The sequence below is a fragment of the Notamacropus eugenii genome, chromosome 2 (assembly GCF_028372415.1).
Source record: "Notamacropus eugenii isolate mMacEug1 chromosome 2, mMacEug1.pri_v2, whole genome shotgun sequence".
In the NCBI taxonomy this organism is placed as follows: domain Eukaryota; kingdom Metazoa; phylum Chordata; class Mammalia; order Diprotodontia; family Macropodidae; genus Notamacropus; species Notamacropus eugenii.
This window is the reverse complement of record NC_092873.1, coordinates 508,208,318-508,219,894: the sequence shown is the minus strand read 5'-3', so window position 1 is coordinate 508,219,894 and position 11,577 is coordinate 508,208,318. Positions and strand designations below refer to the sequence as shown.

Below are 11,577 nucleotides of genomic sequence, written 5' to 3'. Positions count from 1 at the left end.
GCATCTAGATTTAATGACAAGTTGTTTAGCCTACACAGTATACCACACCCAGTCACCACTCTCTTCTTTTGCAATTCCCTGCTTAAAGAAAATGAAAAAAAAATACATACTTCCAAAGATGTTATAATGGAACATCATTTATTTACATATTTATGTATATAAGAAGTTAGTTTTGTGGCATAATTAAATCCGTTCTTATTAGCAAATATAAAGAACAGAAAAAAACTTTGGAGTGAATTCTGCTGTCTTGGCCAGGTGGAGGCCGTGAGGTTGGGGGAGTTAAGGTACTTTGTCATCTTTATCTGACCCTCTAGAATGAACAATTCCACAAACTTAAGTCCATTCTAGCCACATCTCTCCTTGGGGGTACAGGAAGGGACTGGTGCATCAGAGACCACTACTGGAATGCTAGCCACCTGTCCAGCTTCAAGTCCACAGCCTTCATTGCATCTCCTTACTCTTGATCAAAGGTTCTTAATCTTAATCCCCAAAGCCAGATGGACTAACAACCCACACGTGGCCTGCTCTGCTTCTGAACTAAAATGTTTGGCTCTCATTTATAATCTCATTCTCACCCCTGCTTATTCCTACCCTGGTGTCTTGATGCCCTTCCTTGTAATAACAATCCAGATTCCAGCAACTCTACTTCCCATCATACATCTCTGAAGCACCAGTTCTAGGCATTTTCAACTGTCTTGAAAACCCTGCCTGGTCATGTGGCTTAAACTCATGCCTACTCTTGGTCACGGCAACAGTCACATTTAATTATCTGTTCTGTGGATTATTGGTGGAGAAATTCTCACTCCCTGAGTATTTTTTTCTTCCAGCACTAGAGGATCCCCTAGCCTTGGTCTATTGCTGTGAATATTCAGGGAACCCAGGTTCATCATCATCATTAATAGTGGTTTGAGCAGGAAAAAAAAATTAGGCCCCAGAAACCCTCAGCCCCTCAAGCACTGTCCAGATCTAGAATTATAGAATTCAGTCCAAGGCTATAGAGAAAAAGACTGAAACCTTCTGCCTACTTCATCCCCCATGACTATAGCCGAACATCATGATATCCACCACCACATTACAGCTGGGCTAGTGGAGTGGCTTCACATACAGATGTATCCCATTCTTGGACCTGAGAACTATTTGGGGAGAGAGGATGGGAGGCTTCTCCAGATCTGGAAATAACTCAAAGCGTAGCAATGTCAGGGCCAGGCCCACCTTCATTAGAATCATGGCAAATTGCTGCCCAATGCGGTTCCTGGGGACAGGGAAGAAAGGGAGAGAAACCAAGATACACACATGTTTTGCTTCTCCTTTCCCTCTAGTCACTCCATCTTTGAAGTCTTAAGTCCTTGAGTAGAAAGACTAAAATTCCTACAGGGTTCAAAGGGTCTAGGATTTAGTTCAAAGGACTGAAGTCAAAAGATTTAGGAAACACCTAGTCCACCTCTCTTATTTTACAGAGAAGTAAACCAAGGACCAGAAGGTACCCAAGAATCACTGGGTCAAGAAACTAGGACAGAGAATCTCAGAATTTAAGATTTGGAAAGGATTTAGAAGGCCATCTAGTCTAACCATGCCTGGGTCAGAATCCCAGCATCTGTGTCTGTGGAGCCTTTCAATCGCTTTTGGGGAGGAGACATACCCTGTGCCCCTCCCACTTCAGGACAGGTCTACTCATCAGGGAGTTTTTTAAAAAAATTTTCTCACTGTAATTCTAAATTTGCCTCTTTGTAATTCCTACCCCTACACCAAATGCTCCGAGTTCTGGTGTCTGGGGTGAAGTTGAATAAATCCAATACATCTTCCACAAGGTGAAAGCTAGGTGGTGTAGAGGATAGAGCATTGGTCTAGAAATCAGGAAGTTTCATCTTCACGAATTCAAATCCAGCCTCAGATATTTATTAGCTGTGTTCCTGGGCAAGTCATGGCATCCTGTTTGCCTCAGTTTCCTCATTTGTAAAATGAGTTGGAGAAGGAAGTGGCAAACCACTCTGCTGTCTTTGCTAAGAAAACCCCAAATGGGGTCACAAGAGTCAGATAGGACATGACTGAAATGACTGAACAACATCTTCCACAAGAAATCCTTTCCAAAGCTTGAAGACATCTAAACATCCCCTCCCCCACCCCCAACCCCTCACTGAGTCTTTATTTCCTCAGGTTAAACATCACTAGTTTATTATTCAATTGATCTTCATACCCAACATGACCAGTCTCATCCTGCTTTTCCTTTCTTGAACACTTCTATCTTATCAATGTTTTTCTTAAACTGCAGCATTCAGAATTAAACATAATATTCTACATATGGATTGGCCAGGCAGAGTAATGCGGGACTATTCTCTGCCTAGTCTAGGATGCCCTTCCTCTCCTAAGCAGCCTCCACTTCCAGATACTTCACAATATTCTTCTTTACATACTCTCTTCTAGCCAAATTGGTCTGCCTGCTACTCCTACAACATAACATTCTGTCTCCGGCCAACAAACCTTTGCCTAGACACTATCCCATACTTGGAATACACTTTCTTTGCACCCCTCAGTTCTTTAAAAGCATAACTCAGGTGCCACCTGATGTTTGTGTTTTTTACTAATGCTGGCCACTGGTGTTCTCCCTCTAGGGAAATAGCTTGTGTCTATTGCCCCAAGTCAATGGGCTTACACTCATTGAAAGCAGGGATTGTTGCTTCTTGTTTTTATTATTCATTAACCAGTGTTCTGCCTAGTTGGCATTGAAATTCACTCTTAAAATGTTTGAATACTTTAATTGATTTGAATATGTCCTAAATTTGCATGTACTTTTTGGGCTATTAATTATTCCATATTGTTTAATCAGTCTGTGTTTGCAGTAGGATAAATCCCCAGATCATTTCCAAATTAACTACTCTAGACATGCTTCTCCTTCCTTGGACTTGAGAAACTGATTCTCTCAAGCTAATGAAAGATCTCTCATTTCATCTTAATAGATTTGGCCCAGAATTCTAATCTGCCAATATCTTGGGGGTGGGTATATCTACTTTCTCATTCAATATGTTAGGTATCCCTCTTAGTTTTATGTGTTCCGCATATCTACTAAATATGCTATGTGCCATTATTCAAGTTATTCATAAAAATGGTAAACAGCCTGTGGCCAAGTATAGAGCCCTGGGGTCATTCAATTACAGACTGTCTTCTGGTTGTTTATCATCTACTGCATTATTGGACCACTGAGTCTCAGATGAAGAAATGGTCCCTCTCACCAGTCTTTCTAACTGTGCCCTAGATCCCATTCATTTCTTTTTCCTTGGGAATATATCCTCCACAGCCATCTCCCTTCTAACTTTTAATCCTTCCCTTTTAAATTGATCTTCTGCTATTTACAAACTTGTTCAGATGTATTCATCCTCATAAAAATCCTCACTGATTCCCTCAAGCTATCATCCTATATCTCTCTTCCATTTCTCAAACTCCTTGTAAAAGGTATCAACACTCATTACTTCCACTTCCTTTCTTTGCACTTACTTCTCAACCTTTTGCAATCTGGTTTAGGATTTCATCACTCAATGGAAATTGCTCTCTCCAAAGTTACCAATGATTTCTTAATTGCCAAATTTTATGATCTTTTCTCAGTCCCCATCTTTCTTGAATTCTGTAGCAATTCTCGACCAATGCAAAACAACCAAAAATTAATTCAAAATCAAATGCATAACAAATCCTAGTTGTTTCTGGCAGTGTTTACTCATGGTGCATGGAGCAACCTCAATGCAGTCTTGGTTCTGAACGCAAAGCATGTACACTTTTCACTTCGTGTGTCCTCAGGCCATGCAAGCCAACAACCACTGCCTGGGCATGAAAAGGGGTGATGAGTGGAAAAAGTTTAAGAAGACCCACTACAGCATCTGACATGGCTGATCAGCCCTTTTCTGAATACTCTCTCCTCTCTAGGTTTACATGACACTGCTCATTTTCAAAATTCCTCTCCTCTGACTCACTGATGCCCCTAACTGGGGGTATCTTCCAACCTTATTTTTTTCTCTTTTCTCTACTGTTATGATGACCTTGTCAGCTTCTACAGGTTCAATGGCCATCTCTATGCAGGTGACTCTGAGATCTCCATATCCTGCCCTAATCTCTCTCCTAATCTTGTCTCTTCCTATGCCTCTTGCTAAATTCTGTATTTCTACTGCAGGCATTATCATCCTTCTAGTCACCTAGATTTTCAACCTTGAATCTTTCCTCCCATTTACCTCTCATATCCAATTGGTTACTAAATCTTGGTGACTCTCCTTTCATAACATCCACAGCATGTTTCCTTTTCTTCACTCACAAAACAGCACTCTTGTGAAGGTCCTTGATAGGAAACTTAAACTTTTCTCTAGGACAAAACACCATATTCCTTAGTTGTGCAGGCCCTCACCATCTCACACCTGGGCTACTGCAATATCCAGCTGCTTGACTTCCCCACCTCAAGTCTCTTCCCACACTAATCCACCATTTACTTGGCTGTCAAAGTGATCTCCCTAAAGTGAAGGTCTGGCCTTTCACATACTACCTCCCCACTCAATAAACTCCAGTGGCTCCCTATCAATTCAAGGATCAAATGTGAAATTTTCTATTTGGTTCTTAAAGCCATTTATAACATGATACCTCCTCCTCTACCTTTCTAATCTTCTACCTTTTTTCCTCCCTGGAAGCTGTCTCACACTGTCTCTGAACTGTGGGCATTTTCCTGGGCTTGCCCCATTCTTGGAATTCTGTCCCTTCTCATCTCTGCTGCCTGGCTTCCCTGGCCTCCTTCAGGTCTTAGTTAAATTCTATTTTCTAATAGTAAAGATTCTTTCCTGATTCCCCATAATTCTAGTACCTTTTCTCTGTCAATTATCTTCAATTTATCTTTTATGTATCTTATTTGTATGTTGCTTCTCCAATTAAACTGTGAGGTCCTTGAGGGAAGGGAGCCTCTCTCACCTTTCTTTATATTCTCCATGCTTAGCACAGGCCTACCTAGCGCATGAAAGGTGCCTAATTAAGTTTTATTGGTTAGCTGATTGACACAATTCTCTGTGGGATGGGTGGCTAAAGTTAGGGGAATAGTTTAAGGTTAAGGAATAGACTAGTCCCTTTTGTGAAGTTCCCATGCTTCTGTGTGACCTCCAGTCACTCCCTACTGCCTCTAGATAAAATGCAAACTCCTTAACCTGGCACTCAAGGCTCTCCACAATCCAGTCTCAAGCTTTCCAGCCTTTTCTCCATATTACTTCCCATCACATGCCCTGTATAGTAGCCAAACAGCATAAATTGCTGCTCTTCAATCTTGACATTCTACTTTTTGTGTCTCTTCCTACTTCCCCCTGATTTTCAGAATGGTCTTTCAAAATTTAGCTGAGATATTACTTCCTCCATGACACTTCGTGGAAAGTGTTTTGTCCCCCTACTTTAACTTTCTTTGGCATCTCCCTGCTTTGTACTTTCAGTAGAATCATAGGTGCACATGGAAGGGACCATGGAAGCTATTTAATATAATCCCCACATTTTACAGATGAGGAAACTGAGGCCTGGGAAGGCACAGGTAGAATTTGAAACCAAGTTCTCTGGCTGTGATTTCCTCCTATCTACATTCAGATGCCAATTTCCACCTCCAGTAGAAAGTAAACTCTTAAGTGGAAGTGATAATATCATTTTTATCTTTGTGCTCCAACTAGGGGAGTGGGGTGGGATCCTAGAATCACTGTTCTAGAGCTTAAAAGGACCCCAGATGCCACTAAGTATAAATTACAGATGAGAAAACAGACAAAGAAAGGTTAAGTGAGGAGACTACAGCCCAACACATCATAAGCATTGGAGGTGGGATTTGAACCAAAGTCTGTCCATAGTCTGTCCTCTTTCCACTTACTCCTCTGTCCTAATTTCTACCTCCTGACCCCTCCACCCACCTCTAGTAGAATTATTTAGGGTAAAGACTGATTCATTTTTATCTCTTTACTCCCAAATGCGGAGACATCTGTGAGTTGTACAGGAACTTAATAAGTTTGATGAATAAATACCTAGCACAGAGAACCAAATGTGTGAATATGCCCCCATGGGTTGCATGCCCTAGCTACTGGAGCAAAAAGTCAACACCTTCTTTAATTCAAGGGGGTAAAAAATGGATGGACAGATGGAAGCAGGGGGAGCTGAGGGAGCGAATGCTTTACAAATAAAGCTTCTGGACATTTCCAACACAGTGCCCCCATATAACCCACCGCTGTATCCTTACCTAGATCCAGCAGAACATGGTAAGAAAGCGTCAGGATGTGTCTTGCTATAATTCTCTTGGGAGAACCTTTCAGGGTCAAAGACCTGCAATGAGACCACAGCGAATCACAATGAATGGATTCCATTAATAAAAAACACATTGCTGATAAATTCAAAGCCTTATCCAAAATGGTATTTGCACCCATTTGGGGACAAACAGATGCTTTAGAACTAGTCAGGGTATTTTCACCTGTGCAGAAACTCTTAGGAAAGAGACCCCATGAGCAGGTCTGTTGTAGCTGAGTTGTAACTGAGACACAAACAGTCCTTTTCACATATCGGATCTTTAACCCTGATCAACTATAACTGGGTCTCCACGGAAAGAAGGAGAGTATTTACTTGTAGAGTTTTGACGGTTTCGATGAATGAGATAATTTAGATGGAAGGGGACTTTTCCAGACCTGAAGAGTTGGCTTGGCAGGCTGAGTTTGGGCACATCTTCTCATTGGGCTATTCAGGAAAGGTCATGTTGGGCACAGTCTCTCCTGGCCATCCCATAATTATATTCAGTATCACGGGTTTCTATATTAGTTTAATTTGGAATTTAGCAATATCAGCACTTCAAGGAGTTTGTGTTTCATTAGTGGGGGCCCTCTGTATCCTATGTCCATCACTGCTTCTCCATCGCTTTGGAGACAGAGTTGCTAAGAAAAGTCTATCACCTAACAGTCATCCTTTGGGTCACAAGCCTTGCTGCCTTTCTCTTGACTAGTCCTTGGGGATAAGATCCATGTAACACCACTCATCCTTAGGCTTGGTACTTAAGAGTTGCCTAGGTGGGTAGGATGTGTTAGAGGTCTTCTCTCCTGGCAAAGTCTCAGAACACAGGCCAGGCACCCCCACTCCAGCTTTGGAGGACTTTAGTGAATTAAGTAGCTTCATTTCTCTTCTACTATAACCAATCCAACATATTCCATGAAATGGACATGGAAGAGGTATGTCCTTTCAACAAAATCTGAAGTTCTGCAGGGGCTAAAAGACAAAGAAAGTGAAATATAAAGGGGAAATCTTGTCAATCAAAAATAGGCATTTTCAACAGTAGAAAGGTACTACCTCAGCTGATTGCAAGGAGACCAACAAGATGAACTTGCCTCCATGGTGTAGATGTCATTCATATCTTTGTCCCTAGCTACTTATCTATAGAAAGTTCCAAAGGAACACTGGAGGTGAAAATGTATGAATTCAAATGAATCATCCTAAGGCAGGGGTGAGGAATCTCTGGCCTGGGAGGCCACATGTGGTTCCCCATATGTTCTCCACCTCTGTGACCTAAGCCATCATGGATTAGAGTTTTGGGCCTTGAAATCAGAAAGACTCATCTCCCTGAGTTCAAATCTGACCTCAGACACTTACTAGCTGTGTGACCCTGGGCAAGTCACTTAACCTTCTTTGCCTCACTTTCCTCATTTGTAAAATATGCTGGAGAAGGAAATGGCAAAGATGCTAGATGGTTTGTACCCATGATATATGAGAAGCCCATGTTTCTGGAGTCAATTAAGTAATTGATTGATAGAGTGAATACCTTGTGATTGGTGTTAATGGAGGGATGGCCTGTATTGATGAAAATCACCCCATTCTTTAAAAGAATTTCTAGGATTGATGGAAAATTGGTATTTATTAAGTGCCTACTATGAAAGTCTTGGATCATAAATTTTATTACAGATTTATAAATAAAGAATATCTTAGAGACTTTTAAGTCTTTCTCTTTCATTTAACCTAGAAAGGTTAAGGATGGGGCTTCTCTAAATTCCTGGGTGTAGTCAATAGCAAAAGTAGAATTTATGTCCATATCCTCAGAAATATTTCAAGTATATGAAAGCAAAATCTAGCTGTCAAAAAGGAGGTCTGGATAGTACTTGTGTCAGGAACAACCATACCTGTGGATTTTCCCAGACAGCAGGGTTGTGGTGAAGAGCCCAGATGTTCAGGCTAACTATTATACCTAGACAGGGAGAGAGGGAGAGACAGAGAGGGAGAGGGGAAAGAGATGGGGAGGAAGATAGGGAGAGAGAAAAGGAAGGAGGGAGGAAAAAAGGGGAAGAGAGAAGAAAGAGAGATACACAAAGACAGAAACAAAGATAGAGGGAAAGAAAGAAAGGGAAGGATAGAGAGAGAAGGGGAGGGAGGGAGAGGGAGAAAGAGAAAGAGAAGGAGAATTAACATTTTTTTAACTACTTTGGAAACTTCGTACCTGGGGATTTAAAGAAAAAAGAGAAACAGTTCTTGATGCCATGGAACTATAACCTTGATGGAAGAGAGAATGTACTTATACACGCATGTATGTATGTGTGTGTGTGTATGTGTGTATGAATAGAGAGCTGCAGATAAATTTATGATATGTAAAAATATCTAGATATAGAATAATATATGGATGTAGATGTCATGGATACATAGATATAATATATATGGATATAGTTACCTACAAATATGTTTAATGTATTGATATTTATAATAAAATGATATGATGATTTAATGATTTGATAAATAATAATTTATAGATATATTTAATACATGCCATGGATATATAAACACATGGATATGATAGATATGAATATATGGACATAGATATGTCACAGATATATAGACATAAATACATGGACATATTTACCTATAAATATATTTAATATGCTGACATTTATAATAAATATATTTAATGATGTGATATAGACATTTAATATATGACGTGGATACATAAACATATGGATATATGGATATAGATATGTCATGAATACTACATGAAAGGTAATTTGGGGTCCAGGGGTCCAGGACAGAGCATTTGGGAGACCAAGAAAGATTTTGTGTAGAAAGTGATGCTTGAGCTGAATCTTGATAGAGCCTAGGAATTCTGAGAGGTGGGAGGTTAAATTCAAGGTCTGAAATCAGCATGTCCAAAGGCACAGGGATGGGAGATAGAGGGACAAATGTGAAGAACAGTCAGAATGTCTCCTCCCTGAAGACTCCCCAGATCCAATGCCCATCCTGTGCACACCCCTCCCCCTCACTAGATGTGTCCTCCTACCTCTCCCCCTATCCCATTATACACGTTGGCCGTGTCGCCCTTGGAACATGAAGGGCTGTTTTCTTCTCTTGTCATGTCGTGGGTATTTTGTGTGCCTCAGACATCTTTAGTGGGCCCTGATGAATTCTGACTCTGTCAGTGCTGGTGCCTTTTCCTTCTCCCATACTTTGGGACAGCACAGGCCCAGACCCAAGAGAGGTGCTAAGTCAGAATTGATTCCAAAGGCACCTCATGTAAGCCTGGAGAATAAAGGACTTAGACTGAACAGGACCACTGTCCTCAAGAAGGCCTTCTGTAACTAACATGCAAGACAAATTCAACTTTTCCTGCTTGGTTCCAGAAAGAACTGGGGGGGAGGGGAGGAGAGAGGGGAAGGAAGTGGGGTCAGAAGTGTCCCACAGAGGCCAACATAGTCTAGATATGGGGAAAAGCCTCTTCATGGTCCAAACCAAAGGGGAACAGCCTAGTTCTGGAGGTGGTAGTTTCTCTTACCTCGAAGCCATCAATTAATAGCAGGAAAAACACTTGGAGATATTTCAGAAGGTCCGGGTTACACAAGTTAGCCTTTGTGGTCCCTTGTGCTTCTGGGAAGTTCCTGTCCTTCCCTGTAATATTGGAAACTGTTCACCATGCCTTTGCTACTTTACTCCAGGTCCATAAAGTACCTTGGAAAAATCAATTCTTCATTGAGCCCTGAGCATGGGACCCAGGTCTGAGCCACATGTTCTCATTGTTTTCACCTGGTTTAGCAAGAAACCCAAAGATTCACTGGCTCTGTTTCTTATGGTCCACAAGGCTACCAGTTCTAAAGGAAAGTGAATTGAGTGGGTACACAGAAACACACCTGAAGGGAGGGGGCATCCATCCGGGAAGGTGATGGGCTCCATGAGTTGCCTGGCTATGGTGGGGGCAGGTGGGTAGAGCTGGAGGGACTCCTTGATGCACATGGTGCTGTAGGGCATCTGGTTGATCCCTATGAAAAATCAGAGAGGAAAGAAGAGGGAAGGCAAGGTATTAACTAGGATTTCCTATTGTGCCAAGGACTGGCACAATTTTAACATTCCACACACAGATTCCCATAATCTCAGGATTGCAAGAAACTTCAGAGAATATTTAATCCAACCCACATCTGAAAAAGAATCTAGGCTGGGCTCTGGCCAATCTCTCTCGCTGGTTCCCTCTGACAGCAGCAACTTGGCTTCAATCACTTCTCTTCCTGACACACACACAATCTCCCAATGTAGTCATATGTGTGTATATATGTGTGTGTGTATACATATATACACACACATACACACATATGTATATATGTGTGTACATACATATACACACATGTCTACCTATACATATTCACACAAATATATAATAAAAATAATTTATATAAATAAATACAAAAATACACACTCCCCAATGGAATTACTCATATTCTTATGATTTTCCAAATCAACATATCCCTCCTTTATTTCTCTTGTCTTCCTCTATTAGGAGATAAGTTCCTTGAGAGCAAGGATTGTCTTTTATATTTGTGTCTCTAGTGTTTGGCACATAGTAAGTGCTTAATACATTTAAAAAATTATTAATTAATTATTTTCAAGTATTTGAAGAGCAGTTGAGGCAGAAGATAGATTATAATGACATGAAAGTGGTAGAGGAAAAATGAGGGAAAAAATGAGAGGACAAAGATTTGAAAAGAGAACTAAGAACTTGGACCAAAAGATAGACAGCCTTACCCAAGAAAAAAACACTTTTTGAAACTTGGAATTGACCAATTTAATCTACCGCATCCAAAAAACATCAAGAAATTTTAAAACAAAAGTAAAAGACTCAAAAAATAAGAAAATGTGAAATTTCTCATAGCCAAAATAACTGAACTGGAAAATTTACTGGGAAGAGATAATTTAAGAATCATCAGATTACCAGAAAGCCATGACCAAAAAAAAGGAGCATAGATATATTTCAAGAAGTTATAAAAGACAATTGTCTAGATCTCTCCAAACAAGAGGGCAAAGCAGAAATTAAAGGAATTCACTGTTCACTCCCTGAAAGAAGCCTTAGAGTGAAAACTTCCACAAATATCATAGCTCTTGGTTAAAGAAAAAAATGATATGAGCATCCAGAAAGAGATAATTCAAGTACCAAGGATCCACGGTCAGGATCACACAAGACATAGTAGCCAATACTTTAAATATGTAGAGAACTTGGAATATGGCCTTCTAGAATGCAAAGGATCTAGATTTACAATCAAGAATAACTTAACCCAGTAAAACTGAACGTGATTCTATAGTGAAAAACAATTG

General features: G+C 40.5%; 1 pseudogene; it reads right to left on the bottom strand.

The window, feature by feature from the left end:
- Window positions 1-1,083: 1,083 nt before the first annotated feature.
- LOC140523232 (cytochrome P450 4X1-like) overlaps window positions 1,084-11,577 on the bottom strand; it is a 30,475-nt pseudogene continuing 19,981 nt past the window's right edge.